Source organism: Scleropages formosus, chromosome 7 (genome assembly GCF_900964775.1).
Source record: "Scleropages formosus chromosome 7, fSclFor1.1, whole genome shotgun sequence".
Taxonomy (NCBI): domain Eukaryota; kingdom Metazoa; phylum Chordata; class Actinopteri; order Osteoglossiformes; family Osteoglossidae; genus Scleropages; species Scleropages formosus.
Genome location: NC_041812.1, coordinates 6,217,240 through 6,240,853, shown reverse-complemented (window position 1 = coordinate 6,240,853; position 23,614 = coordinate 6,217,240).

The window sequence follows — 23,614 nt, the reverse complement described above, 5'->3', positions numbered from 1 at the left end:
CGAAAACCGTTAATAAAATGGATTTCTTTCTGAGGCACAGGGATGAGGAGTGGCACGGAGTCTTAGAAGTGAAACTGATTTACTGTCATTGACTGAAATCGTGCGCTCGAGGTAAACAGCTGGGGTTTGTTGCATGTTGACATTCAACAGGTGTCCCATTGAAGGAGATAGCGCTCCGGTTCCCTTTCTTCGGTCTTCTCAAACAGCTGGGCGGTCTCGCCTGTGGAGGGCGAGATCCAACAAGAGCGATGATATGATCTCAGGCATCCAGATGCAGGAACACCCATCGATCACCTAAGGGAGATGGGGTTCGGGGGCTTCTAATTCCAGGAGAGTTCAAGGGTGCAAGGACCCGGAGAATGCACAGGAGTTGGGGACGGCAGTGTCCAGGTGGGCTGCTGGGTGGGAGGTCGATGGACACAAAAAGTTTTCTCTGGCTGGAGCACCATCGGGATCTGTACTCCTCAGTAAGGGTCCCGAAGGGCTGACAGACGCTGAGGACAGATCACTCAGCTGGATTTTAAATTTCCAGAATGGAAAGTCACTGTTTGCCTTGGACACAACAGAGGGTCCGAAAAAGGTGCATTTCCAACAAAGCAAGACTCGTGGCTATTGGTCCCTCGCTAAAAATCAGAGCTGTTTTCAGGGTTGGCTGTAATCGTTGCTGACATGTCCGAATTTTTCAGTTAATTTTTCAGACAGCATCAAGTTCCCAATAGTAGCTGTGTCCCCTCAGTGTGAAACGGTGCAAATTTATACTTAAACATTTGTTCGTTAGTTATTAGTTACTCTGTGGCATCCCATCTAGGGTGGACCCTGACCGGCCTTGTGCTCAGTGCTGCTGCAACAGACTCGGGGCATCGGCAAAATTGACTTGGACAGCTGGGATGTATGTGAGTGAAGGAACGTTTACATTTATTTCTTTAGCAGACGCTTGTTCTCCAAAGCAACTTCCAATGAACTCTGTGTAGTGTTATCAGCCCCCACACCTTATTCACCAAGGTGACTTACACTGCTAGATACACTACTTACAGTGGGTCACTCATCCATGCATCGGTGGAACACACTCTCTCTGTCACTCACACACTATGGGTGAACCTGAACAGCATGTCTTTGGAGTGTGGGAGGAAACCAGAGCACCCAGAAGACTTACACTGCTAGATACACTACTTACAGTGGGTCACTCATCCATGCATCAGTGGAACACACTCTCTCTGTCACTCACACACTATGGGTGAGCCTGAACAGCATGTCTTTGGAGTGTGGGAGGAAACCAGAGCACCAGGGGGAAACTCGCTCAGACACAGGGAGAAGATGCAAACTCCACACAGGCTGAGCAGGCTTCGAACCCACGTCCTCTCGCACCACCCTGGCACCGTGAGACAGAGGCGCTACTCACTGTGTCGCCCTGCCACTCATGCTCCCGGTACTGTGGTACCCAGTGTTACTGCACACCCATCTTCACCCTATGACCTTTCTCCACCTCACAGATCCATCGTGAGCCACTGTAAAACCATCTCCTGCTCTCCACGAGCAGAGTAACTCCAGTGAAAAAAGAGCATCTGTCTCCCGGCCCAAGTGATAATGAGAGGGAAAGCCCCGCTAACAGCTGAGAAACGTAATCCCTGCCATTGTGCACATACAAAGTGACATTATCGCCTGCCTCTGGCTGGGAGGCGCAGGTTATTGATATCCTCGGACTGCGAATAAGACTTAATGATTCAGGTGCCGAGCTGTAAAGGACACAGCGAAAGTGATTACGAGGGGAAAACGACACGAACGTGCACATTATGCATGTTCTCCAGCTTGTCGAGGGAAGCAGATTCTCGCCGCACAGGTCGCCGACGGAGGGACTTCCAGGGCCTGATGTGTAATCAAGTCTTTACTGCAGAACTTGTCTCTGGAAGATTATAAGCGCTGCAGGTTGCCATGGAAAACACTTGTTTCAGACAAAAATAAATACTGCCATTGCAAAAAAAGAAAACACACAAGAATAAAAAAGGAGCGCGCTAAGTATAAATTATCCACATGACGACACGTTGGAGTTGTTCGCAGGCCTCAAATAAACCGCTCTCAGACAGCTGTTGTGTCTGTGGCAGATTGTAAATAGCGCAGCATGTGAGATTACCCTAATGCCCCATAAGCCCAGGGTTATATAATCAGTTCCCTGATCCTTTGTTTTGATTGCGTGCAGCGTACTGTACGGCATCGCTCTGCGGTCTCCAGGGCCGTCTATCTGCTCCTGTTGCTACCCAGCAATCCGCAAAGGGAGATAAGATTGTTTACGCTCCTTTTCTCCGCCTCCCACCGGACCCCGTTTCACAAGACAGGAGGCACGTTACAAGCTTGAACAATTCAAATTTGTGAATAAGCGGCTGCGTACTGACTAGGGATCGTCAAGGGTCTGAAACGCAAAAGAGCCAGCGGATGGGACCGAAGGAAGAGTGTAACGATAAAAGAGCACAGGGCACCGTGGGGTGGCATGGGTGGCACGGTGAGTGGCGCTGCTGTCTCACAGCGCCTGGGTGGTGCGGGAGGTTGTGGGTTCAATCCCCACTCAGTCTGTGTGGAGTTTGCATGTTCTCCCCGTGTCTGTGGGGGTTTTCTCTGGTTGCTCTGGTTTCCTCCCACACTCCAAAGACATGCTGTTCAGGTTCACCCATAGTGTGTGTGTTCCACTGATGTATGGATGAGTGACCCAGTGTAAGTAGTGTATCTAGCAGTGTAAGTCACTGCGGTGAATAAGGTGTTTGGGCTCATAACACTACATAGAGTTCATTGGAAGTTGCTTTGGAGAAAAGTCTCTGCTAAATAAATAAATGTAAAACAGGATGCCAGATGCACTGCATGGACCTCAGGTCCACAGTCACTGCTCCGCTCTCCACATGTGGCCCCGGGTTCGCTCGGAGGCCACAGCGAGAGCTTCTGCAGGATGAAAAGAGGCATTCTGTGTGCCAAACGAGAGATGAACTTGACACTTCTGTGTCACCGTGGTTTTCCGCTGGATGGCCGGGTGCATTTCAGGGGCGGCGTCTCCTCAGCCCATTCCCAGAGAAAATTGTACCTTTCGCAAATGCCCAGGGCCTAAATCGCTTGGCGGGAAGTCTGTCATTTCTGGATCTGTCATATTTAACCACTACTCACAAGATAGGCTGAAATAAGGAAAGAGCTTCTGAGGCTTTGTTTTGGAGGCAGTTTTGTGTAGGGCGACTATTTTCTGACCATAACTGCGGCGCTTTTGAAATCTTTTCAAATCATCCCATAAACGTTATTAAACGTCTCCATACATTCCTTTCGCGCGCTTCTCGTTCGTTGCTGCGATCACACGATTCTACCACTAAGCGTTTTGAAACGTGTGTGAAATTTCCGGCAATAATACTGCAGACTGACCTGCGAAAAGTAACATTTCAAAATCTGGTTACATGATTTTTGGCTCTGGATTTTAAGCACAGCTTCGGGATATCGTGCTTTTATTTCTGATTTTGTGGGGGTTTTTTTTTTCTTCTAGAATGTTCTCTCCTCGGTCTAGTTGGTTGGACAGCGCCAGCAGGCCCCGCGTGTCTTTCCAGCCGATTCGAGGAGCAGAAAACACGGGAGTCGGTCGGTGCCGTACCGGCAGGGGGGTCCATCACAGAGGCTCGCGATGGGGCTCCGGTCGGCCCTCGCTTGAGCTGCCTAATTATGTTTTCACGCCACGCTTCTGGGTTTGCACGCAACATCTCATCTCTCTGAATCCTCACTTACAGAGCACACTGAAATCACCGCACAAGGATGTCAGATGTGCAATGCGCCTCCGATTCACAGCGCCGCATGCGTCCGGCTGCCCCGAGCAACTTTAGATTAATTAACAGCAAATAAATAGTTTGCGAGGACAGATAGTCGCTGTCGACCTTTCATGTACCGGGGCGCGTAAGAACAAAAGAACCTATTATTTAAAAGAAGGCGCCAGGCTGATCTTATTAAATCCTTTAGGGGAATTAAACTGAAGGTGCCAGTGATGCAATGGTTCACCTCGGTAAGCCCGTGCATGTGTTTACTGGGTACCCGGGCAGGATCGAATGTACAGATTTAAACCATCTAGAACATTCCAGAAGCATATCAGCTTACTGGTTTTTTCTGGCAAAAAAAACATTGAACTACGTGAATCTTAAATTCAGAGACTGGACTAGAATGAGCATCAGTGGCGATTTCCCCATCAGTTTACTCACATAAGACCAACGTGGGGCTCCCCGTCAACACTGGGTTTAATACGGGGTAAGGGGCGGGTGGGGGGTTGGGGGGGGGGGGGATGTCGTCCTGTCCCTTTAAGCCGATTGTCTCCTAGCAACAGAGTTTGGGAGAAGAGCAGGAAGCCCAGCCACTGAGGCTGTTGTTTACAAAAGCGAGGCGCGGTGTGTTTGGCTACTCGGGCGTCGGGTGGGTCGGGTGAGGGGTGCGGGGTGTGTGCGTGTGGGTGGGGGGGGGGGGTAGGGTGCCTGGCAGCCAGTTGGCTCGGCTGGTGGTAGCGGAGGTCCTGCCGGCCCGCATGCAGCCGCTGTCTCCCCAGCGACAGCCGGTTCATTAGGTCAGTGGGCTAGGGAGGCTGGCACTCCGCCCCGCGCGGGCAGCCTGTGGCATAATCCCCCCCCCCCCCCCCCCCGCATTCCCAACCCCCCGCCTTTAATGCGGTTCATCACACAGGCTGAGTTCATACTGATGAGGTTGTTTTTGACATTGTTTTTGTTGCTGTTTTCACATCTTTTTGTTACTCTGCCTAAGACACTATGAAGTACCAGCGTTAAATATGAATACCACATTTTACAGAAGAAAAAAACTTGAGTGAAAATGTATCATTTCAAAATGCATTGATCAGATCTGTTATACAGAGTTAAAAATTTTTTAGTTTTATTTTTTTTTTTTTGATGTTACCGCAGCTGCCATGTGCCTAACTTTAAAGTTAGCAATTAAAACGATATTTAGGGAATGAAGCACACGCTTGTGTTCTTTTTTCACGGCAGTCTGGTAGCATCTCGAGAGAACGCTTCTGGGAGCTCAGATCCGTCTCGGAAACGGTTCTGCTCTGTTCCGTGTGTCTCCTGTGTAGCCCGAAAACATGCACTTTGAAGTTTTCTCAAACTAGCTGATTTATCCCATACCGCGCTAAAAGACCTGCTTCGACAAGAGGGAACATATTGTCTGTAGTTCCTTCCTGCAGAGGAATTAGCATATATTACCAAAAAATCCTCTTCACATATAGTATGTGCCATCGGAGCTTTACCTTTTTTCTTAAATGCCTTTTGTTTTTCCTGTTATTCAGAGTCAGTCCCTGCGGTCGGTTCAATACCATAAGCAACAAAAACGAGCAGGTCAAAGCGAAGTGGAGGGCGGCACAGCGGTGTGAAAGGTAGTGCTGGTGCCTCCTGGGCTATCTAATTGGATGTAGGTTTGAATCTGGCTCGGTCCATGCTCTGGTTTCCTCCCACAGTGCAAAGAAATGTGTTTCAGGTGAGCCGGCGACTAAATTCTCCCTTAGTGTGTGAGCGAGTGTGTGTAATTGCCCTGTGATGGTCTGATGTCCAGGGTGTACCCTGCCTCATGCCCTGTGCTTCTGGGATATGCTCTGGACCTCTGCGACCCTGCATTGAAAGAGCAGTTATCGATGATGGATGGATGGATGGATAGATGGATGGATATTAAATGGCACAAGGACTGCATGAGCGACCCAAAATCCGGTGTTGGATAATATATATTATATATGTATTAATACATGTTGTATTAATAATATATATACTGTAAAACATATATTCGATCATTCTAGCAAAATTAAGAAAAGGGAACTTCCTGTTCTATGCTTTGTATCAAAGACATTTTAAAAGAGAAGGTCCTCCATAACAGGCATTATTCACGCTACAGGAAGACAAGGACATTTCATGGTCACTGACTGTTACCCCCCAAGGGCAGCGGCGGGGTCACCGTGCTCTACATTAGAACAAGCTTGTAGATCAAGTCTATACAAGTGTAGACGATGGGAAACGACCACGCTGAACATTTCTTTCCGCGGATTAGGGCGCTCAAGTGTATTCGGTTTCCTCAACAGCCTACGTGCAGAAGCGGTAGCGGTCGATTTGTTCCGGCACCGGCGGCTGTCTAGCAGCACTAAGCTCGGCTCTGCTGAGCTCCGCGGAGCACACCCGTCGCGTGGTGCCGGAGGCCCACGATCCGTGACACGACCGCTTTCTTCGAATCCGTCTCGGAACCGTAGCGGTCCGAAGGCCAGGAAGCCCGGGCGACGATCACGTATCCCGCACCTCTTGCCGCCACCCCCCGCCGACAACGGACACTTGATAAGGAATGCCGCCCCCACACCTTCCCGAGTGATCCGACCGCCGGGCCTTTCATCCAAGCCGCAGCCCATAAATAAGCGGCCGGGCGCACCTGTCGCTCTCCCAGCTCGGTTTCAGAATGAGCGCAATTCCAGGAATCCGTGAGTTTTGGCGGTAAAAGGAAACTGCACAATGTCGTATTGCTCAAGAGGCCCCGGGGGCCCTTTTCACCTGACAGTCTCTTTCCACCGGGGAGAAAGGGGCCCCTGAGAAACAGTTAGGGGCAATAAAGCATTTCAGCTGCGATCTTATCACCGCTTCGACACTCGTCATAAAGTCTGCGAGCAGATAAGGTTCCTGTTCCGCCCCTTCGTGTCACGCTCGTTTTTTTTTTCTTTTTCTTTTTTTTGGTGTTTCTTGAGAACTCTGTTAAAGTTTTGCCTCGTCTGGAAACTTGAGACGGAGGCGCGTAGGCCGACCGAGTCGCACGCGGTGGAAAGCGAGCAAAGAGGTTCTCTCAAGGTTCTCGTGTAACGCTTTGGAGGACGAGCTAAAGGAAGGCCCGGCGGTTCCCTGAACCCAGGGGCCTTTGCGTGTCCGTATTCGGTATTAATAACGGACAGACACGTGACTTAGAGGACTACAGATAACTGACCGTAAAGGAGGTTCAACAATGCGCTACGTGAAATTCAGGTTTCGGCTCTGGATGGTTACGCACCTTGCGGTTCCACTCAAAGAGACCTTTGTGAGAGTATCTGTGCCGGTGCAGATAAAGCAGTTTCATAAGAGGCAATCTTTCCGAAGTTTAGTGTTTCAGGAGCCGCGCGCATGACCGAAGGCAGCAGGTTCGCGCATCCCTATCTGGCAGAGCTCATCGGCATATTCTCATTGATTCTGTCTGCATGAATTTGAATGCTAATTCGTTGCGCTGCAGCGCAGATTTCGTGGCGCTCCAACCACAGCTGCTGATCGGATAAATCTATTATGGGCAGGTAAAAAAAAAAGAAAAATTAAAAAAAAAAACAATTTACAATTCAGGCGGAAAATTGTAAAATTGCAAGCACTACAGCACTTGGTTCCTGGATCAAAAGATTTCGCCTGTATTATTAACCAAATGAATCACTGTCATTGCACTGTGTAAATTCTATAAACCAGGCAACTGAGAGATTCTCAGTAACTGATAACGTTCCATAAACTTGCATCTGATTCAGAAGGTCATAAGATGATGCTGCAGACTATGAGCTATGCAAATGAGCTTCTGTTCATATGAAAGCTAAATGATAACACACGACGAAATTTATTCCCCCTATAATAAACACCAGTAAAACAGAGAATTAACCTTCTGGACCTGTGTGAGGAAAGGGTTAAATGTGATCACTGCTGCTTCGCGTTCTTATAATTTCAACACATCACACTGAGTTTTTCATTTTCCTCAGCTGTAATCAATGTAATCCACCAATATTAATTCTGATGTTTTTTGTGCAAACCGACAACCGAGAGCCTGAAAGCAATTTTAGTGGTGCGAACTGGAACGGTGCAACGCAGGAGCAGAATCAAAGCATCGTTTGCTCATCGCTGTACAGCAACCTCATAAAAGTGAAAAATCATTTTGGATCTGCCACCTGCTGAAGTGTTGCTACACAGGAGTCAACAAAGTGTGGGCGAGCGAACGGAAACGGGCCCATCGACCCCTCAAACGGCTTGACGAGATCTTTAAACATGGCTCGGATTAATCATTCCCCATCTTATCGGGCCGCCGCCTCGTTCTCACACCTTGCGGTGGGATACTTAACGAATACAGTAAAAAGCAACGGGCGCTTTCGTACCTGTTCATCTGCGTGTCGGTGCCCCCTTTCATGTAGCCGCAAGATACGAGGAGCCGGAGCGACATGCTGGCTCGTTGACAACGGGTACCATTATTCACCTTTGAAGATGCTTTATGGTTTATGAAGCGAAACCCGCCTCGCCATGATACCCTATATTTCTGATTCAGCTCTTAACTCGTAAACTTGTAACTTGTGGAACCACCCTTCCCAACTCCAGAGTCCAGTGTCAACTGTGGTGTTGGGTGTTCACTTAAATATTCTCATATTCTTACATTTACCTGTATTCGTTTAGCAGAGGCTTCTCTCCAAAGCGACGTACATCTCGTAGAAAATACACCGTGTTCATTAAATGAGCAGGAAGAGACACTTCGATGCAGACGTGTGATTCGAAAGTACAGTCAGTTTCTTTCCGCCATATGAACCAGCGTTCGTCACACGAGTAGCTGCATAAAACTTGATCCGAATATCGACGGTTCCTGATCACGTTCCTAGAATTTTTTTTTTCAGTATGTCTAAACATATCCTTAACAAAACGTTTCATTTCTTTCCTTCTCTATACCTGCTAAACCGCAACGCAAACGTTGCTTTTGATGCGATTGTAGCGGGCAAGTGAAGGGAACCTTCCCATGATCCCTTGCTGTTTAAGTTGCGTTCTGGAGCGTTGTGAGGTGTTGCGTGAATGCTTTTTCTATTAATGACGACTTAGTTACTCTGGGTTACTGGCTGATTCTTTATGTGTCTGCTTATGTTTCTAATATTTGGGTCTCGGAGTTGTCTGTTCTCACAATACAGGTGGTCCCCGACTTACGACGGGGTTACGTTCCACGAAACCCATCGTAAGTAGAAAATATCGTAAGTCGAAAATGCATTTAATACACCTAACCTACCGAACATGGTAGCCTAGCGTACGTGGGATGGACATTACGGGATTGCCGCCTTCATGCTGGGCAATTATCTGGAGTTGCTCCTCAAGAGTAATTGCCGCCCTCTTCTTCTTCCCACCAGTAGCAGGAGACACAGATGGGCGTTTTGTAGACATGATGGATGCACAAAACGCAACGTAGATACAGGGGGTATCCAAAAAAAACTACTGAATGTCTATCGCCAACTCGCCATCACAGAGTCGAAAAATCATAGGTCGAACCATCGTAAATCGAGGAGCTTCTGTATGTGGAATAATCTTTCATATCCGGCAAGAAAATTCATTTGTTGCTCTGCTCCGCACCAGTAGCTCCCTCTACAAATACTGTGGTTGGCCTAAGTATCAAATTTCACTTTGACGATCCTTCAGATGAATTCTCCATGATTTTGGCACCCTTCTGGAATTTCTTACATACTGTTACCTGACCATGCCAAACTAAATACTGCAGCCGTTTGCCCTTTGCTCTGTTTATTTCTATCTCTACGTAGGTATAGACGTGCTAATTCTGTCTCTATGCTGTTTTGACCCAGTTCTGTTCTCGTTACAAAAAAGCAAATTGGAAATAAAATGTCACCGAGCTACTGGAGATGCTGTCAAAGCAGACATAAAGATCCCAGTGGGAAATATGAAAGCAAAACCTGAAGAAATGCTGCACTTTTGACTTCTTATAACAATATATCGCTTAAGATGACACTTTTCTCACAAGGAAGTCAAATGCTAAACCACATATAATTTTTCACCCCTTTAAACAGCTGGGAAATTTTTACTGGAACAATCAAGAGTAAGCACCTTGCTCAAGGGTAGTACAGCTGGAGGTGGGATTCAAACCTACAACCTTTACATGCAAAGGCAGCAGCTCTAACCCTAACTCTACCAGCTTTCTACTACGTGAAGTTTTGGACACGGAGAGAACGGACCCTGTTTGAACGCAAACTTTTGCTGAAAGTCTCATCCGAGGAATTAAGGCTCACCGGTAGTATTTAGTTAGGTATTTAGATGCCCTTATCCCGAGCAACAGTTACCAGGGATCACAGTAAAACAGAGGCCTCGTAAAAATGCCAGATCCTTTGAAGAGCTGCTTTCGCACACAGAGGGCCAAGCTCTGGGTGGGTTTTACCACGATAAACACCACGGCAAAGGACCGCGCCCACGGAACGGAAGCCGTTTGACTTCATCTATGAAAGCGGCCCCGACTGCACCGTGACCGATCGCGGGGGGCTTAACATCCGACACGGAAGAACACGCATGCGGACATCCCCCTGGTGATCCGCGCGGCGAAACTGAGCTGTTCTGTCCGAATATCTGTCAAAAGCCCGCGCATCCCCTTAGGATTACGCGCGTTAAAAAAGCAATTCGGCGATTTTGCCTGCGGGCTGAGGTTAACGCGTGAGAAAGCTGATTACGACCCCATCCCCGTGAAAGTGTCAGCGCCGCGTCCGTAGAGGACGCCTGCGAATCTCCTCGGAGATGCCGTACAGGGCGACGCGCCCCGGCCTCGGGTTTCGGGGCACGAATGTGCGAATAAATAAAGGAAGGCCACGCCCGCTTCTCAGGACCCCGCCCATCACAGACTCCGCCTACCTCACACCCTAAATGCGTTAGCGGGCCAGGGAGGGGGGGCCGCACAGCCATCGTACCACCGGGGCATGTATCCCAAAAGGCTTTGCTACAGGTGTTCTTACCTGATGTGAATGTGTGTGAGCTTGACTCTTTCTGTGTGTGCGAACAGCAGAACAGCCACGACAAAAAAGCATTCCTGGTTTCAGTTTAATTCAGTCCGGTTCAGCCTGATGCGTGTATCGTCCCAATTTGCCGCGCACACAGGTGAGAGACATAAAGCACATGTCTGCGTAACACTGAGGCATCTGTTGCTTTGGCAGACCGAGAAGCTCATGCTGTGCAGACGGAACATGATTCTGTTTTCGAAATCAGTGCAGCACAAGAAGCGCATGTAGGGAATGGTCATGGCCATCGATAATTGCACCCATTTCCCATCTGACATGATCACCGAGGTGGAGCTGCTGAACTCCGGCGATCTTGCCGGAGACCTCAACAGTCTGCTTTTATCATGGAAAATTAAGTTACCGTTGAGAAAATTCAAACTGATTTATAAATCTATCAAATCAAGAAATCAAGTCATCAAGGTCCTAGAAGCAATAATAATAATAATAGAAGGGCAATTGTTGGCTTTACTCGCATTCGGTGTCCATATTTTCCTCGACAACTAAGCTGCAACAGACAGCTGTGCCGCGGTGTTCGGCTGTTTCCGTCTCACACTCTTTGGCGAGTGCGTGACCTGTGATCAGCGGCGGTCCTTTAATAATCGCAACCACGTCTTTGGGTTGAGACACGTTCTGAGAAGGAGCCGTCACACCGGCCAAGTTTATCAGTGCCGGCGACCATCCCCACGCAACGCTCACACACACACACACACAGAGACAATCACAGATACACATGTAGCAGAGCTGGGATTACAAAGTGTGGCACACGGCGGTGTGTGATCTTCGACATCCTCGTAGCGGTGAAATATTCCCAGCACGCAGGGATTCGCCGCCGGCAACGCCAAGGCCGACGCTCACTTACCTCATCTTTTTAATTTGGAAAAACTCACTGACCCCTGTGTCTGACTGGCTTTAAAACAGGCAGAATTATGCAACTAATGGTCAATTAGGGCCTCCCGGAGACTCGGGGTTAGCTAAGGACACGGTACACGGAGCGCTCCGCTCTCTGGCCCAATAAACGTTTCTCATCGTCGACTCGTTCGTTTGTCCTCTTTCATTTCGACAGAATATAAACAACGCGGCCAAGTCCCGTAGGAGGACTGACATAAATTGCATTCAATTTCTGCACTGAGATTTTCTCGGAGTACCAGATCGTAAAGCATTCAATAGAATATTGTACATTGTTACTCAAGATTAGTACGCACTTGAAACAGTACAACACGCTGAGGCTGAATTTCAGGGCTCTTTGTTTGACCAATTTATTCATTTATACATGAAACGTCTCTTATGAGACACGTAATTAGCTGCGTTCGCCCCGTAGTTTGACCTTTGAAGATGCATTGCATTTTGTCTAATATAGATAAATTGCAAATTTCTTGTTTATTATTACTTTGAATATTATGGGGGTGAATATTACCAACATTCATTTATTACGTGTTATAGCAGACTTCATATTGTTGCTGTAAAGGAAGCAGTCATGGTGGCTTTATAGAATTTCATTTATGGGAAAACTGATTATTGGATTATTTATGGCATACTTTCTGTCTGTTTTTATTAGCCTTTCATACACAAATAACAATACAGAATGTTATCAATCAATAAACTGTAGCTGATTAACAGTGTAGTGGTTAGGACAACTGCCTTTGACCCCAAAGGTCACAGGTTTGAGCCTCACCTCTGACTGTAGTACCCTTCAGCAAGGTAATTACTCTCAACTGCTTCAGTAAAGTTACCCAGTTGTATGAATGGCTCAGTAACCTTAACACTATAAGTTGCTTTGGAGAAAAGTGTCAGCTAAACTAATAAATGTAACGAGCACTTTTTTCCCAAAAAAAATATGACAGAAAACACCGTTGTGACAAATCGCATAACTGGCTGCGGTTTGATTATATATAGACACACAGTCGGCACATGCTTGGTTTGATTACGCAGGGTGGTAAAATAGTTTTGCGAAAGCTGTACACATGATAAAAATCATTAACGGATGTTATGGAGGACAACCCACCGTGCAGCTGTGTTTACAAAGAGCCGCTTGTCTCGTTTACCGTAGTTACACATCACGTCCTCTTCCAGCCCTAACCCTGCGGTGTACTACGGTACACTGATCTCACCTTGAGTAAGACATTTTTACCCACGCAGTCTCACCGAAAGCCCTTTTGGACCGAAAGTGTCCTCCTCACCAACTACCAGCTTCATCTCTATCTTCGTCTGCAAGCAGACCACACCTGCTGTCCAGCCACGTCCCACGAGGGACCCCGTTCCTCTGCTGATGACCCTCCAGCCCAGGCCGCTTCCTCCAGCTGACTCCGGCCGATGTGAGGTAACACGTTGGGAAACAGCACACGTTTACGCGTCTTTCTTACGCCTACATTTCAAATTGAGAACCTCTCATATTAGCTCCACTCAACGTGTTTTATTCAGCAGTTCTTCAGTGGCTCTGTCTACCTGCATGTTGGTGAGCGGGTAGTGTAGTGGTAACGATATTGCATTTAGACCTAAAGTTTGTGGGTTCGATTCCTTCCTCATGGAGGGGTGTGGCAGGTTTGGCTGCTGCCCCCTGGGTGGCGGGTCTGGGGTTTGAGCCCTGCGTGAGGTACCTTCCAATGGACTGGTGTCCTGCTCTAGGTGTGTCTCCACTCCCTTTGGCCTTGTGCCTTGAGTTGCTGGGTTAGGCTCCATTGCACCGCGACCCTGCTTGGGACAAGCGGTTGGAGATGTTGGTTGGATTCCCACCTCCAGCTGTTGGAGCCTTGAGCAAGGTGCTCACCCTGAATGGCTCCAGTAAGAATTTGCCCAGCTGTATAAATGAGTAAATAATTGTAATTCTAAGTTGCTTGGAGAAAAGTGTCAGCTAAATGAATAAATGTAGTGCGGCCACCAACGTTTGAACTTTATTTTAAAGCGAGTAGTACTGGTGTGTGGATTTAATTTGCATTTATCGCTGTGATCTTTCAGAGAGAGCGCTCTGCGTTCTCCACGGTAGCTCTGCCTTAATTTAGCAGCCCCAGAGGTTATGAATTATCATCTGCTTAATCTTCCAGTTGATCTTCTTCAGCTCAAATCCTTCCTGTCTGCTCAAGGTCAGCAGGTCACCATGAGGGCTTCGCGAACAAATCGAACCGCATACCCAATGCTCCAAAATGTCTTACAAAATGTCTTTTTTTCTCCCCGACACGACTATCCGGTTACAGGAGGGCATGAATGAAACGGGTCTGGAGGACGGTCCCCGAAGCATTCATGCTGTCATTAGGGCAGTGAGCGACTCATCGTACGAAGATGCTGAGCACCCAAATTAAAGTGATCTTATATTCCCTGCACTTCCTCCAGCAGCGGGTGTAACACACAGTGAACAGTCACTCGGCTCTCTCATGCACTCGCCTTAACTTTCAAGTTCTAAATTAATGTTGTCTATTATCAGTAACTTAAGGGGGTGTGGTGGTGCAGCAGGTTTGTCCAGGACCTTCTTTCTGATGGGTCTGGGGTTTGAGTCCTGCTTGGGGCACCTTGCAATGGACTGGCATCCCGTCCGGAGTGTGTCCCCTCCCCCTCCAGCCTTGCGCCCTGTGTTGCTGGGTTAGGCTCCGGTTTGCCGTGACCCTGCTTGGGACAAGCGGTTTTGGTGTGTGTGTGTGTGTGTGTGTGTGTGTGTGTGTGTGTGTGTGTGTGTGTGTGTTATCAGTAACTGCTTGACTAATGCAGGGTCCCAGTTAACCAGAGCCCATCCTAGGAGCATTGGGTGTGAAGCAGGATATACTTTGGATGGGCAACCAGTCCATCACAAGGCAATTACACACTGAGGGTAGTTTGAGTCACCAATTCACTTAAAGGTTTTTTGGACTCCGGGAGGAAACCAGAGCAGATGAGCAAAATCATTGAGAACATAAAAACTCCACACAGACTGGGTTAGATCGGAACGCATGACTGAACCGGCACCCAAGGATCTGCGAGGCACCAGGAGAAGCCGCTGCACCACCATGCCACCCAACACATCACTTTTTTGGTTTTAAATGCTTATGTAATTGGACCCTCCACAAAGTGAACCGTCTTTATACAGTTATGACCCTTTCTCAAGGACGCTACACAAGCGTTCGAAGTGAAACGTGAACCAAAAACCTTCAGGTCTCACATCTATGCCCATTACAACAAGCAGCCGGATTTCAGTTCCAGAATGAGACCCAGGCGCCTCGTGAAATACGGCCCTTCCTGGGGCCGCACGCTTGGACACTCTCACACGGGCTGCTCAGAGTTTACGGAAGGAAGCGGCGCTGACACGTCGCCGTGTCGTCTGACCCCGATTGACCCTTGACCAAAAAAAAAACCTTGGGCGAAAAATCTGGAAGCAATTATGAAATGTGTTACAAATGTGTTTCCACCAGTGGAAGTGCAGTGATATAATGAGACACAATAAGTGATTGTAGGCTGGCGAGCTCCTGTGGTCCGGCTTCTCCTATAATAGGCAGCACCGTGTGTGGCTCTGCTTTCTGCCCGATAATTGATCCACGCAGTAGCAGTTTTCTTTCAAACGAGCGCTCTAAATAAACACTCCCCGGCATGCCGAAACGTCTCCGTCGGAATGATCATCAAGGCCTGGACGAGAACCCATAATTGCCCGGTCGTTAACAAGATCGCATGTTTAGGACAGCTCTGGAGGGCGGGTGTGCGTGTGCATCTATGCGTGTGTGTGCGCGTGTGTGGTGGCTGCGGCGCTTTGGTGGATCAGCGCGTGGGAACAAGCTACGGAGACCTCATCGTGGGCTGGTGGGCTGGTGGGCTGGTGGCCTGGCCAGGGTGTGGTCCCCTGGCTGCCATGAGGGGGTCAAGATTTAAGAGGCGAATTTGGGAGGGCGGGGGGGGTGTAGACGGAACTGAACCCAAAAAAAGCAACTGGAGCTCAGCATCTGGCACCAACATGAAGATCCTCCAGCTGACGGCCCTCTGCAGCCCAGCACGGCGTCAGCAAAGCTTCGCCGAACAGTCGCGTCACCTGTGGCTTCAGGGCGAGTCACGCAAGTGACCATCCGTGAAAGGATGCGGCTTCACCCCGTCTGCAAGGATGCCATTTTTTCCACGTTTTCAAACCTGGTTAAAATCCCGCATTTTTTTCTAATTGTTCTGCATTTGGTGAACTTGGTGAAATCCACATTTGTTCGCTGTCACGCCCTCCTCGGCGCAGCGAGGATCGCCTGCAGCGGATCAGGGGACGACCGCATAGAAGGGCGCTCCGGAGTTTATTCGCACGCGGAACCCTGTTCGGCCTTGCTCTTCGCTCCGCTCTAGTGTGTGCTTCCTGCTTACCTACCTTGCCCGTTCCTCCCGTCCTCAACCCTGTTCTCCCTTCTCCGTTCCCCTCCTTCTCTCGACCCCACGGCTTCCGCGATCTCCCGCTTGTCTCGCGGTTTACGGCTTTCGGATCGTCCCTCTGGTTACGTCGGTACTTCGGCGACCCTTGCGTTGTTTTCTGACCGCGGTTTTCGGATTCCCCTTCCGAACCCCGACGCTCTGCGCTTGGGTCCGGCGGCTTCCTTCCGGAGCGCCAGCACGACATTCCCTCTGAGTAGTGGGGTCCCTTTGCGGAACAGCGTCGGCTGGATGAATAAAAGCTCGATGCAAATTGACCGTTGATCACCGTTAATTGTGCTTTTTGCTTTCGAGACGATTCCTCATTTCATTCGGCAGTTCGCTATGCGCTTTAGTGCAAACGCTGCTGTATTTCTTGGAACGATGAACAAGGTTGCCATGGATTCCGTCAGCTGTCCTTTAGCATTTTGCACTTTAACGTCTTCTTTTCTCCTGTCCCCTCCCCTTCCCTGATCCGCTCTTGTTCTGCAAGCTGAAGCAGAGAATGTCATATTTATTTACTCCAGTTTCAGAGCAGAGCAGGCCCTGGAGATTTATCCTTTCGAGGGCTTAACCACGCATCCATTTTACGCTGGAAAGGCGAACCCGATACTCTCTGCTAATAGCAGCCTTCCCTTCGATAGGACAATTAACACAAATTATTACTCCTCGCATGGCTAATGGAGATTTTAATGTCCGCTGCAAAAGCAGATGGTGTTGCCTTTCAAAAGAGAGTCACGCGTGACAAATCCTGCCTCCCCATTTGATCTGGCGGCACAGCTTCTCGCCCACGCCACTCCCCTCGGACCGAGGGGTTCTCCTCAGATCTTCCGCCAGGGGCCACCGACGATTCCCCCTGGACGCGGGTGTGTGGGTACAGGGACGAGCGATGGACACCCGAGGCTGAGAGCTCACCACCAACCGCTCGTGCTGCACACCGCTAAGAGACACCGAAAACATAGGTCGTCTGCGACCCGTGGAAATATTTGCCCTTTTCCCCCGTTCAGTTCTGCTCAGTTTCCACTCCGAGCTCTGAGGCCTCAAACGGTCTTATCTGAGGCTCTCAGCCCTCGTCTCGCTTGTAGCTCCTCGAGGCCGTCTTGTTCGAGCTTTATAGTATACGGTTCGGAGGATTAGACCTGTGAAACATGAAACAAGCAAGTGGAAGAATAAAAGAAAGAGTAAGAAGTTGGAATAAAAGATAAATGTTAATTGTTACCAAGCACCATGCCATCAACTTTCAGTGGACCCGGCAACGTTATTTTTGCATCAATGACGATTCGTTTTCCAGCTGTGAAATTAAACTACCGGCAGTAACTATCAAAAGAGTGATGAACAGTGAGCTTACCTGGCTGAGTAAAGCATAGTGCATAGCTGAGATTTGTGTTCTAATGAATTCCGCTGCCCGAAACACAAAGAAATACATATGAATGCAACACAAAGTTACATTATTTACAAAATTACTATATATATATATATATATATACACACACACACACATATAAAGATATAATTACTATAGCAATAAACCACAAAAAGACAGTGCAGTGTTGGAATTTGTTTTGGGAATTTCAGGATAACAGGAATGGTCATAATAGTGTCCATTACTGAAAATTACAACATAACAAATATAAATATAATTTGTTACATAGAGAAATATGTTGAGTGGGAGTAATGCATTACAATAATATGACGATTCGCAGTGAGGAACTAATGTATTACCGCTGCATATGGTTGCACTATGAATACTTAAGCAGTTTGACTTCCGTGTGGTTACAATAATTACGCTGCTTTACATTACACTTGCAAAGTATGCCATCTTAAAAGAAATTTCATATATTTTAAGCTTTCTCTCAAGTGCCAGGAATGCGTCGATGGAGAACACGGCAAAACGCAGTGGGACATCAACAGACTATCAATCGCAGCTCATCATCAACACAAACGGCACAAATGGCCACCTGTCGACAGCCATTGACCAGAATGCTGGCAGGTCCATTCAAGACATTAAGTCAAGGGCACCTTTTTGAGTGAGAAAACTGGAAGTTCTGCATGGCCAGACTGTGCAAAATGTTTGCCATCCCGACACTTATAAAAGCTCGAAATGCTGCTGCATGGCTGCTGCATGGCTGCTGCATGGCTACTGCATACTTCTGGAAGGGCGGAGCAATGGGAACTGATTTACGGGTTCTGGAACAGGGACAGGAGGGTTTCGGAGTTCGTTTCTCCAGTACCTTCTTTCGGCAATATGTTCAAGTGAATCACTGCAAGGCCTACAAGAGGGACAGGAGATCCCCGTCCGGCCCCGATTGTCTGTCTCCGTGAGATCCCGCCCTAGGATGACAGATGCCCGAGGCTCCGCTGCTCCCGGAACTTCACCGGTGAATCACCTCGCCTTCCACTCCCAGATTAAGCAGTGGCATCATTCTCATAACATCTCGCTGCGTGGGAGGGGAGCGGAGTCAGCGCAGCCCGAGATTGGGATTTGCAGAGATTTTCGGATCCTTGGCGCTCAGCCTTTCACGCCCTGGCGCAGGTGTTCCTTTCTCTTTTCCCGCTAAGGTTCACCTGGTCCTCTTCACAGGGCCGCCTGGTGCCGGAACCGTTCTTTCAAATGTCGAGAATCCAGCGCGCAGTTGTTTTGAGTTTGGGCCCCAGCTCAGCCCCATTATCGCCGAAGGCATTGCATCCAGTTTTCGTGTCTCCAGCTCTTGTCTGATTGACCTTTCAGGATAAAAAATGTCTTGCGAAAGAAGGGATTAATTCGGGATTTAGAGGACTCTGTTTAATACACATCTCAGACAAGTTAATTAGCTTTCCTGGGCAACCTGTTACTAATTTAGGTTAACTCTCCAAGGAGCAGAACAAATCCAGACCAGTTTGGACTTTCGCTCGTCGGATTCACGACACGCTCTTACGCAAGTTCGCTTCTCACGGCTATTTCTTCACGAGCCCCCAGCCTTCGCGTCTATCGCATCGAAGGCATCTTTTCCGGCACCTGTAGTTGAATCCCTGCCCCGTGTTAACCTGTCAACCGCAAGCGCCCTGCCTTTGCAGCAAGTCGCGCGGCGGTCTTCGCTCGGGTCGCGCGAACGGCTGGTCGAGGACACGGGATTCTGCTGGGTAGGCCGTAAATTTGCACAGCCTTTGCGGGCTGGAGGTCACCGGGAGATATTCTCTGATCAAAGCCGTTCTCTCCTTTTTTGTGTCTGTCATGCTCACAGGGACGTGTGGGGAATGTAATCGTTGCAAGGCTGGGGGGCAGGGGGCAGGGGGCGGGGCAAGAACTACTGGTATCACACAGTGTGGGAATCGAGAGTGAATTGAGAGCGAATTTGCGATTTGGGGGGAAGAAAGACAGCGAGCGGAAGGAATGATAAACCAGCTGGTGGAACCATAACCCAAATACATATCAAATACAACTTTGATCTCTCCACACCCTTCCATCAAAGCTGAGAGCGTTGCTCCAAACGTGGAGACAAAACTCTGGCAGAGGTCCTTTCTCAAAGATCTTTTTCAGCATGTTTGACTGAACGGCGTGGGTGAAAATGAATTTCAAAGGCACAAGATGGTCCCTATATATTTATTTATATGGAATAAAATTGTAGAAGAGCGGGATGCTTAAAAACCCATCTTGAAAGGGGTGGACGGAAGAGTTTAGGGAGCCGGTGAAGTAACCAGAGCTGGAGGCTCCGAGAACTCGCAGCGAAAGAACTAAAATCACTGCAACAATTGTTTCCTGTCTTTCTTTAAATGGAAATGTCTCGGAAGGTCATCTTTGCCGGGCAAGCTTCCGAGTTGTCCTTCTGCGCAGACGCTCGTGCCGAAGAACCGCAACAGGTGGATAGAAACGCATCTGGCTCCGAGGAACTCTTTGCATAAACCTGCGAAGAGTCAACACGACTGCAGTCCTGCAGATCTGGTTTCCAGCTTTTTTTTTCTTTAATTAAAAACATACTCTCCCACTTTTTCTTGCTTGCACTTACAGTTTAGTTTTGTGGCACCGTTTTCTTCCCGTCTCACTAAATATTTGGAATATAAATATTTTACTTTTTCGTTTTTCTTTCGAATGCAAATATATTTGGTCTAGGGTTATTGTATATACTGCTGTAACTCCAACAATAAAGGCAGTTCCTGCTGTGAGTGTGTAACGCATGTATTGGGCTATAACTTGTGCCCTGACTGAGGCCGGTCCTCAGCCGGAGTCACTGGACAGATTGTCCTCCAGCGATGTCATTTGTCCTCCTGTAACTGTCCAGACCAGCAAATGACCTGCAGCTGCTGCTCCCAGACATTATAATTCAGGGAAGGCACCGATGTTTTTTTGCTGTGTTTGCACTCCTTTCAATTGAGTCAATAGGTCAGAAAATAAAGATTTTTTAAATTTTTTTTTTGCATCGTGCTAAGTTTTAAATTATATTGCTCAGATTTTATGGTTGGCTGCAGTTCCCTGCCTTCCCATTTCATCCCCCGCTGATACGTATCAACATATATACTGTACATCTTGCCACAAAGACTTGAAGAATGAAAGGGTTAAGGAGGAAGACACCCCCACAGCGACGCTTCCAGAACATGCAGCTTTAGCCGGGGTGAAGCAATATCTCCGGGAGGCAGGAGTTTGCGGAGCGGTGTTGACACAGGCACCTCAGCGCATTAATCCAGGTGCTGAAAGCTTGTCAAACAGAGGCACCTTCAGAGCAAACAGGGCCGCGGCGGCCGACACGGCTGCTGACGCTCGGCTCTCGGAGCTCGGCGTTGGGAACCGCGGCGCGGGTGTTCCCGGCCCGGCCCTCTCCGATCCGGTCCGGGCTTGCCTCTGCGAATGAGCTCCCTCCGCCCCTCGCGGCGGCACAAATCCAGCACGCCCAGCCCTCACACCCCACCCCCGCCACCGCTCCGTTCCCACCCCCTCCATTCCAGAGCACGCGGTGCGATCGACGTGCCGCCCGGGGACGACTCGAGGTTGAGCCGGGGCGCCGCTCGGAGCGGCGCGAAGGTCGTGCTGGCCGGGCTCTTCCTCGCTCCCGGAGTCTTCGGGGCTTTTGAGAAAGCCTTCGCCCGCCGAGAGGAACCCGCTGCTATTACAGGGAGTTTCTGGTTGCTCAACACAAGTGCCGGGCCTAATTCCCTGCTTTTGGCCTTATCGGGGAGATTAAGCTCTGTCTTCTTTTTGATGCGAGCGTATCTCCCCTCGCTGTTATCGCCCCTCGGAGGCTGGCTGCGAGAGGGGGAGTAACCGGTGCGTCTAAAAGACCGGGCCCTTATCGCACCTTCCTGGGTACCCTTAGAAGCCGAGTCTCTAACGCCCCGAGGCCTCCGCGGAAGTCTGCCGAGAGAGGGGCCTCCGGATGGTTTCTCCGAGCGGACGCTGATGTTAAGCGAATGCGGTCCTGCGGAGATGCGATGGACGGCCACTCTTTTCGTTCGGTTGGTTGGTGTGGGCACGGGGAGACGCACCGTTGCTCCTGGGGGCGGCTAAGCCTTCAGACATCTGGTTCCGTCACCTTCGGACGAGCTACATCAAGCTGGCTTTTAGCAAGCGATAAAACCTGTGCGTGGCCTCATGATCGGCCCGTATAAAAACACGCAAGGAACGAACCGAATGGGTTAATGTACGAGTTTGAAGGAAAGGGGTTGATGCAACAGGCCTGATTTGATCTGGGCGCCTCCTGATGTTGTCCAGTGTCATGTGACACGTGTGACGCAGATCAGTTTCTACCATTGCCAATTTACGATGCCTTAAAGCAATTCTTTTGTTCAGAGTGAGCTAGACCATCTGCGAGGTTTCCTCTGCAAAAAATAAATGACAAACTACCTCTACTGCTACGAAACATGCGGAGGTAAATTCAAACCCAGTGTTTACATTTTGGGCCCTGGATCTCTAGTAACCCCCACACACACACACACACACACACACACCACCTGAACCGCTCGACCCAGACACTGTTGCAGGAGCCTAACCCGGCAACACAGGGCGTAAGGCTGGAGGGGACACACCCAGGGCAGGACACCAGTCCATCGTAAGGCACCCCAAGCAGGACTCGAACCCCAGACCCACCAGAGAGCAGAACAAGGGCCAACTCACCGCACCACCACACCCTCTCTAGTAACCTTCACATTAATTTCACAGCCTTAATATCATGCTAACTTTTGGTCCAGTAAAGGGGGGTAACATCACAAGAGGGAAATAGGCCTTTTTTTTACCCCTTTGTCACGCTTCTCAGCACCAGGGTCATGTCACCCTCTTTTCTGCTCAAGCCATTCACGTTCATCCCTTGCCATGGTCTGTGGACAGGGTCTACTGCCTTCCCATCCAGATGAGGATGAGGTCCACCTTCTCACCACCATACCTTGAGACGGGGGCTATAAACTGGAATTTGAACTGCATCTTCCAAGACTTCTGATTGGCCGGCACCAGCGGAGAGCCAGCCAATCACCTGGCACTGGCACGGAGGCCCTTAAACAGCGGGGACAGTGTTTCTCTCTTTAAGCGGGCTATCGTGCCTTTCCCTTCCCCACAGGGGTGCTGGGAACACAGATTAGTGTCGCGGTAGACGGTGCGGCTTGCTCGGTGAGAGAGGGGTCCCCGGTGAAAACCGTGCTGCGAAACTGCTGCGTTTGTTGAGATGAGGAGGGAACCGGGCGCCTCGTCTGTTGGTGTGCATCCCGCACCCTGGCGAAACACGACAACTGTCAAAAGAAGGAACCGGCGGTGCGAAAGGTGTCAAAAGATGGCACCGCGGCCCGAGCGCGGCATGGGAACCTCCTGCTGCTCCCGCGAGGTCACGACGGGCGAAGGAGGAATGCGCGCGGGGAGTCGGCAGACCGATCGGCAGCTGGCCGCCGGGGTTCGTGTGTCAGCGCTTGTCAGTAGGCGGGACGGCGGTGGCCCGGTGCGCAGGGGGTGTTGAGGGCCACACCTTGACATGAGGCCAAAGGGTTACAGTCATTGTTCTCCCAGAAGGAGCGGCACTCTTCACGCCGAACGCGAAGAACGAGCTTTGGCACGGTGACGGATGACAGAAGGGCGGGAGGTGCGAGCGATCCCGTTTCACGTATCTCCGGGGGGCGCCTGGCGTGACAATATTCGTCTCGTGTCGGAGGGACTGTTTTTAGAGCGAGCGGAAGAGGAAAAAGGCAGCGGCATCGCAGGCGCTGTCTAACCGCTGTCCCCTCGCCCAGCGCCCCCACCGTCAATACAGCCCTTGTTTCCCGCGGAGGCCCCAGAAGTCGCCCTCGTCGGACCGCGACGCCGCGTCGGCCCGGGCGTGTTTACACACGTGTCGGGGAGCGGAGCGGGCGAGCGGCGGGGACGGGGAGCGGGTCGGGGGGCACAAGCGCCGCCGTTGTCCTTCCCCTCGTCCTCATCCCCGCCGCAACCCGACAGGCCCCGCGCGCACAATCCGTCATCTGTTGCGAGAGTCGGCCGGTCTGAGCTCACCGGGCGAAGGGACACGCGGCGGAGCGGAGGGAGAAAAGCGCGAACTCGCGCAAAATTGCGAAATCTTG